Source organism: Carettochelys insculpta, chromosome 3 (assembly GCF_033958435.1).
Source record: "Carettochelys insculpta isolate YL-2023 chromosome 3, ASM3395843v1, whole genome shotgun sequence".
NCBI lineage: Eukaryota > Metazoa > Chordata > Testudines > Carettochelyidae > Carettochelys > Carettochelys insculpta.
Window position 1 is genome coordinate 38,040,262 of NC_134139.1, and position 7,418 is coordinate 38,047,679.

Here is a 7,418-nt window from a genome sequence, read left to right on the forward strand (position 1 = left end):
TGGTCACCCTACTCGAGTTCCATCCTCAGGTTTCTCTCCCTTGCTGCCTTTGACTTCCATTTTCTTCCACAGAGCTCTCCCTAGCCTTCTCCCTTTCCTGGATTTACCCATCTCTCTTTAGTTTCTCTAGCTCCCTTCTTAATTTCATCATACCTTCCTCTCCCTACCATTCATTTTTGGCTCCTATCCAGAACCTTCCAGCAGCCTCAGGCAAAAACCCAGTAGATTTATCAAGTGTATAACTTTACATAAATTTAATGAGGTTTTGCCTAGACTGGGGATATTTCCCCAATTACAGCTCTCTGTGCAGGTACCAGTGTAACTAGTAGTGTAGACAGACAAACCTTTATTTGCAATGGTGGAGCTTTTCCTTTAGTTTCATGAAGCACCAATAATAAAAATAGTGTCTTCATTTTATTCTACAATGTTTCATTCATTTCATTTGTTAGTATTTCACTCAGTTCACCAGTTTCAGAGATGTCCTGGGTTAAGCGTCCAGTTAAATTCTGGAAGTTCAAATTTAAGATCATTGCTTTAAAATAATAAAAGAGTGAAGCAATTTTAATTTAAAAACAGACAATGAAACACAGGATGCTTTGTGCACATATGGAGGCAGAAGACAGGATAATTTATCAAAAATATGACAGTTTTCAATGAGAACATTCTTGAAGTCAACCAAAAACAATTAATGAAAAGGGTTATCCTTCTTACTCAACATAGTTTTTCAAATGTCTCCAGCAGACATCCGCTACAAATACATTTGTATTTTATTCAGTGCATAACTGGTCCAGTGTCAAGACATCTGAACTAGAATTCATTTATAAATCTGACATCTTCAGCCTTGGCCTGAATAGAGATCTTAACTATCTTTGGCATTACAAGGGTGATTTCCCCACCCTAGATATTCTCAGAAATGAGACACATCCTACTTAATTTGCTTCATTAACTGGTACTCCTAGTCTCCCCCACCTCCACTATTTTGTTTTTTCCTCTCCATTTTTCATCTAAAGAGGGGGGTTTTACCCAGGAAAGCTCACCTAACGAATCTGCCAGTCTATATGATGCCACAAGACGGACTGATTCTTATTTGTCAAGTTTCTACTGTAAATTTGGTAATGAAGGTAGTCAAGTTACCTAAAGATGCCTGATCAAGATCAGCAATTAAAAAAATGTGTAAGAAAGCTGGAAAAAAATGATGTACGTACGGCATGTGTTTTGCCCCTAGTAAAGACATAAAATACATTTTTTATCTGTATTAAGTGATATTCACCTTAGAGAGTTATTGGCAATGAGCCATCACTGATAATGTCTTTAGAAACATGCTAGAACTGTATTTGAATCTGCTATTGCTATACTTAGGGCTAAATCATGTGCTGGTATAAATGTTTCTTTGATTACTTAGGTAAGTGTGAATCACGCATAAGTCATAAGTATGACCATATGCAACTTGAAATTATGACATGTCTTGCTATGATGGAAACAAAGAAAGGCGGTCAGTCCAGAAAGAGCGGTAAATGTGGAGCATATTGCCACAATAGGGATGTGGCAAAAAAGCAGATGGCGTAAAGAGATGCAAGAGTTATTAAGAAAGGAATGAAAGCGAAGGTCGAGATCTGCAACCTTAGTCTAAGAGACTGTCCACCCAGGCATGCTTATGGGGAGGGCAAAAGGGGCAGCTGCCTAAGGCCCAAGAGATATTAAAGGGCCAAGGGCTCCCAATGACTGATGGAGCCCCTTGCAGTGCACCCCAGGGCTGGCTGGGGGAGGCTAGCCCTGCCTTGCTTCTTCTGCAGACACAGATGCAGGCCTCCTTCTATATGGCCTGGGGCCTGGCATATCTCTCCGCGGCCCTGAGTCCAGCAGCTAACAAAATGGCCTTGAAACACACACAGTGACCTCTCTGATCAGTACTATCAGCATAGCTGCAAATGCTGACAAACAAAATACATTGCCATGGGAGTTGCTGCCTTCCCTGCAGGTGGCCTACACCGTGATACCTCAGGTGACTCTAAGATGCAGCCTAAGCACTGGTAATCAGACCAAGGAATTTTGCAGTGGCATCGTGCACAACTGCCTGAACAAATATATTCCATCACCTTCATGAGCAAATAAGGAGGTCAACTCAGAGATCTAAGGGAAAACACACAATACTAGTGTCATTGAAGAAAACAAGGAAAACAAAATTACAGCGGAAGGAACAATACTCATATTCAGTGCATAAGGCACAGCATAAAGGTAAGACACACAGAACCATATCGTGCATGAGCTATCAACCAGGCAACGGCAGCAAACTTACCACCACCTGGGGGAATATCTCCTGAAGACAAAGCGATTTCACAAACTGGCCACTGAATGAAGAAAAGCCTAACATTTCTTCTTGGGGAAATCCTCTCAAAAGGGAAATTCTGCGAGGCACTTAAAATGCTGTGCAATGTGAAGAGGCCACATACATACCTTGACAATTGTCATTCAGCCAGAACTAGTCATGAACACTGACATCATAGTTTGCCCATTTAACCTATTTATATGGGTCCACATCATTGTCGTATCTGCGTACTTCACAATCTTCCAACTATTTATTCTCTCAGCACCCTTGTGAGATAGGAAAGTGATATTATCCACATTTACAGATGGCAAATATAGGCACACAGAGACCAAGTGACTTGCCAAAGGTCAGACAGTAAACCTGAGTGTACACAAGCCCCTTCCTTTTGGAAGGGGCATGTTAATAAGTGTGTTCAAAAGATGCTAATGAGGCACTGCTATGGTGTTAGGAAGAAGGGGCTTTAGAAAACTGGGGGGGCCTTTCAAAAGGTCTCCATCTCCCTGGGTGGCATGCAATTCGAAAGCCACACTTTCGAATCACTGGGGCTGCCATTATGCTAATGAGGTGCCACATATTCATAGCAGCGCCTCATTAGCATCTTTTGAACCCGCTCATTAACACGCCCCTTCCAAAAGGAAGGGGCTCATGTAGACACAGGATAAGTCTGTGGCAAAGTGGGTAACTGAACACAGGTCTCCTAAGTCCTAGGCTGGTGCTCTAATATATTCCCCTACAAATATTTGAGACGTATTAGTCAATGTGTTTACAGAAAGATTCTGGAGGGATTGGTATAGATCCAATCCAACTTCATCAATAATCTGAAAGTAAATACAAAATCACCGATAACATTGCAGATGACAAGCATGAAAGAAAACAATCTGACCACTTCAATTTGGGACCATTCATACCACATGTGCATTAAAATATCCAAATGCAAAGTTATACCTCTAATAACAAAGAAATAAGGCCATGCCAATAGACTGAAGGAATGCAATGACTGAAAAGTATTCAGAACCCCCAGTGGACAATACAATACTCTTGCACACTCTTGGCTGTATTAACAGAGCAGTGAGCAGGAGCAGGAAGGTGATTTTACTCACAGATTGGTGAGATCAATACTGAAATACTGTATGCAGTTCTGGAGTCCATAATTTAGACAACATTTTTTTTTACAATGGGAGTGGATTCAGAAAAGAACCAAACCAATTGTTTGAGGACTGAAGAAAATGCCTTAGAGTAAGATACTTAAAGAGCTAAATGCCTTATTTTATCAAAATGAATTCTGAGAGGTGACCATTATTATGTCTAAGCGCCTACGTTGGTAGTAATGTAGCATCCTTCAGTCTACATAGACTATGGATCGCGCCCTTTATAGTTCCGTTCGGCATCCTCATTTGCAGCATGGGCTGTGACTGTGAAGACCCACATGAGAGTGACAGTCCTTGCTGCATCTGTTGCATATGTAATGGGTGTCTGGCAGGTCCTTGCTGTGCTTTCTGTGGGCTCGCTTCTCCTCTGCTAGCTGTCTGATCCTCAACTCACCCTTCTGAAGGCCCTTGTATAGTTCCTGCCTCCATCTGCTGCGACTGTCTGCCAGCTCCTCCCAGCTGTCTGGCTTGATGTCTGCTTCCCTGAGGTCTCTCTTGCAAACATCCTTGTAGCGCAGCTGGGGGCGTCTGGGAGGTCTTTTGCCAGAGGCTAGCTCACCATACAGGATGTCTTTTGGGATCCTTCCATCATTCATCCTGTGGACGTGGCCAAGCCAGCGGAGCCGCCGCTGCCTGAGGAGGGTGTGCATAGTTGGGATTCCAGCTTGCTCAAGGATGGTAGTGTTGGACAATCTGTCCTTCCACGATATTCCAAGGATGCGGCTGAGGCAGGGTAAGTGGAAGACGTTCAGCCTCTTTTCCTGGTGGGCATACAGGGTCCAAGTCTCGCTGCCGTAAAGGAGGGTGCTGAGGATGCAGGCTCTGTAGACTCGCATTTTGGTGTGAGTGTACAGCTTGTTGTTATTCCACACTCTCTCACTGAGTCTGGACAGAGTTGTGGCTGCTTTACCGATCCTCCTATTTATCTCAGTCTCCAAGGACAGGGTGTCCGTGATGGTGGACCCAAGGTAAACGAACTCGTGGATGACCTCTAACGTATACTTGTCAATGCTGATTGATGGAGAAACAGCAACGTCCTGAGCAAGTACATTTGTCTCCTTTAGGCTGATGGAGAGCCCAAAGTCCTTCCATGCATTGGAGAACTGATCCAACAGCTTCTGAAGCTGGTCTTCTGTGTGTGACACGACAGCAGCGTCATCTGCGAACAGCATCTCTCTAATGAGGACTTCCCGCACCTTAGATTTAGCTTTCAGCCTTGCAAGATTAAACAGTTTCCTGTCAGATCTTGTGTGCAAAAAGATGCCCTCTGTTGAAGATCCAAAGGCGTGTTTAAGGAAAAGTGTGAAGAAGATCCCGAACAGTGTCAGAGCAAGGACGCATCCTTGTCTGATGCCGCTCCTGATGCTGAAAACATCTGATAACGTGCCATCGTATTGGACGGTTCCTCTCATGTCTTCGTGGAAAGAGTGGTAGATGTTGGTAGAAAATACTGGAAATTAGAAGGGTCTTAAAAGGTAGCAAAGAAAGGCATAACAAGAATGACTGGAAAGTAAAACCAGAGACTTAAGGCAAAATTTTGAAACCCTGTGGTTGATTAGCCACTGGAAGGACTTACCAAGAAAAGCAATGCATTCTTCATTGCTTGATACCTTCCTAACAAGACTGCATGTCTTTTTTGGATAATATGCTCTAGTCAAACATACAAATTACTGGGGTCAATATAAAGAGTACCTGTTTGGAATGAAATGGTGTGGGATTTCTAGTAGGTCAGATTAATGTTCACAAATGACCTTATATTCTATGAAATTGCAGTCACATTTCTTTGATTTCCAGGGCAGCAGGGAAAAATTAAGGCCATACTTTGGGCCCAAACCCGTAACAGTAGGAAAGATTTGGTATCCTACATGCTGCTCTACAGAACCACTCAAAAGTGGAAAGATTTAAAGAAGAAACCTGAAGCCATGGAGGTTTTAGCTGGCTTTTTAAAAACATATAATACATCCATTTGAGTTGGAACTATGGAGGAAAAATACACTGGGAATTAACTAACCAACACAAGTTAGGGAGCGTTAAACACTGAAGCCTAGCAAGAAAGCATGGAGGATGAAATCCTGACGCTATTTTAATCAATGGGCCTTACTTCAGTGGAACCCAGAGTACACCCAGAAACTTTACTACTAGACCTTTTATAATATCAGATCTCTTTGGCTTTTCAAATGCCTAAAGTCTCAGTGGCCACATGTGCAAGTAAGATGTTTCCCAGTGCATACTGACCAATATAGTGCTACAGCTGGTTGACAAATGGAAATAAAATCAGATCTTAGAGTCACTTTCATCCTCAGTTTTTGGAGAGGATTTTTTGTTGTTGTTTTGAAAATTCAAGAAAATTATTAAATGTTCATTTTTGAATATTTTTTCTTTTTCCCCTTTCCCTTTTCTCAGTCTTTAAAAAAAATATTTGCAGCTCTTTTTCACCTTTTCTTCATTACTTTTTTCATTTTGCCATTGGAAAAAAGGGGGAAAGATGAACTAAAAATCTAAAAATGGAAAAATGACAAAACTGTTTTTATTTCTAGTCTTGTTGAAAAAGAGGAGAAACAATTTTGAGAAAATACATTTTCATTCAAAAATGTCAGCCAGTTTGATATAACTGTTCTTATCATGCCCATACTTCTGTTTTAACAGAGTTGAGTTCCAGTTTGTGCTTTTTGTTTTTTTGCAAATGTTAAAGCTTCAGGGACTGCATTTCCACAGCCCTTTTCCTTACTTAGTTTGAGCTATACTGCCTGGTACACGACAGTTTATCCCCTCCCACTTTGTGTATGTATACACTTGGCCTTGTGAGTCTATGAAATTTCATGGTACATTCTGTGCAGTCCTATGGATAACTCACTTCAGAATGTCAAGGTTTCTATTCATTCCCTTCTGCTCACATAATCCATCTTTCACATGCAAAACTCACCCACGGTTACGCAGTTTTAGAAAAACATGAAAGTTGGGAATGACAAAAAAGTTCTTCATCCTTGAGACTTCTGCTTCTGGCAGTGTATTAATTTCACTGGAAGGCTGAATTTGGAAGACAATCATGTCTATATTAACTCTCCATAGTCAGGTGTTAATGCTGCTGATAGCAAGCTAGTTTGTTATTTCCCAGCTCTGAACAATGCCCTTATTAATCATAATTAATGCATTTGTAATACTCTTGGCTTTCCACATTCATACCCACTTGTCTGAAAGTTGACATTCCCACTCAAATTTGTTAGGTCCTTTCCACATAAGAGACATCCATGATGGATGAGTTTAGTGTTGTAAGTAGGCCAGCCAGAGACACCACTTCTGCATGAAAACCTGAGACTAAACAAGGAATTTGCCACATGCTTCTTTACCTCGGTTTGAACCCGCTGCCACTTTTGTGCCAACAAAACACCTAAACAGAGCACGAAATGAAATCATAGGACTGGTAGGATTGCCAGAATCCTAGCTAGTATTTCACAAACACCCTCAGCTGCCAAGAAATCCAGATTATATTCCAGTAGGCCCGTCAGAAACCTAACCCAATCCCTGGGAATATCAAAGGATGTAGCACAAATGTGCCATCTGCCTTCAGGCAATTAGCCTGTGTAGAAATCATTGGGCTAAATTAGACATACTAAAACATAATGAAGGAGCCCAGCAGAACAAAATGTAAACCTCAGCCAATTCCCATTAACTAGTGACTATAGTTGATAAACAGCAAGCCTGCTTGAAAACACAACAGACAATTAGGGAGCACAACAAAAATAGCAATCAATAACAACCTGCCTTCAGTGTACAGGGTTTCCAAACACAAAATCATAACACAACTAGCTGGCAGCCACCAAACAGTAAGGGAGCAGACATTAGCAATTTTATCGCTTCCTTCTGGGGCATCAGTCAGGCCCCTGCATGTGAACATTCATGATGGAACTCTCCTGCATCAGCAGTACAAGCTAGCTTCCAAATAG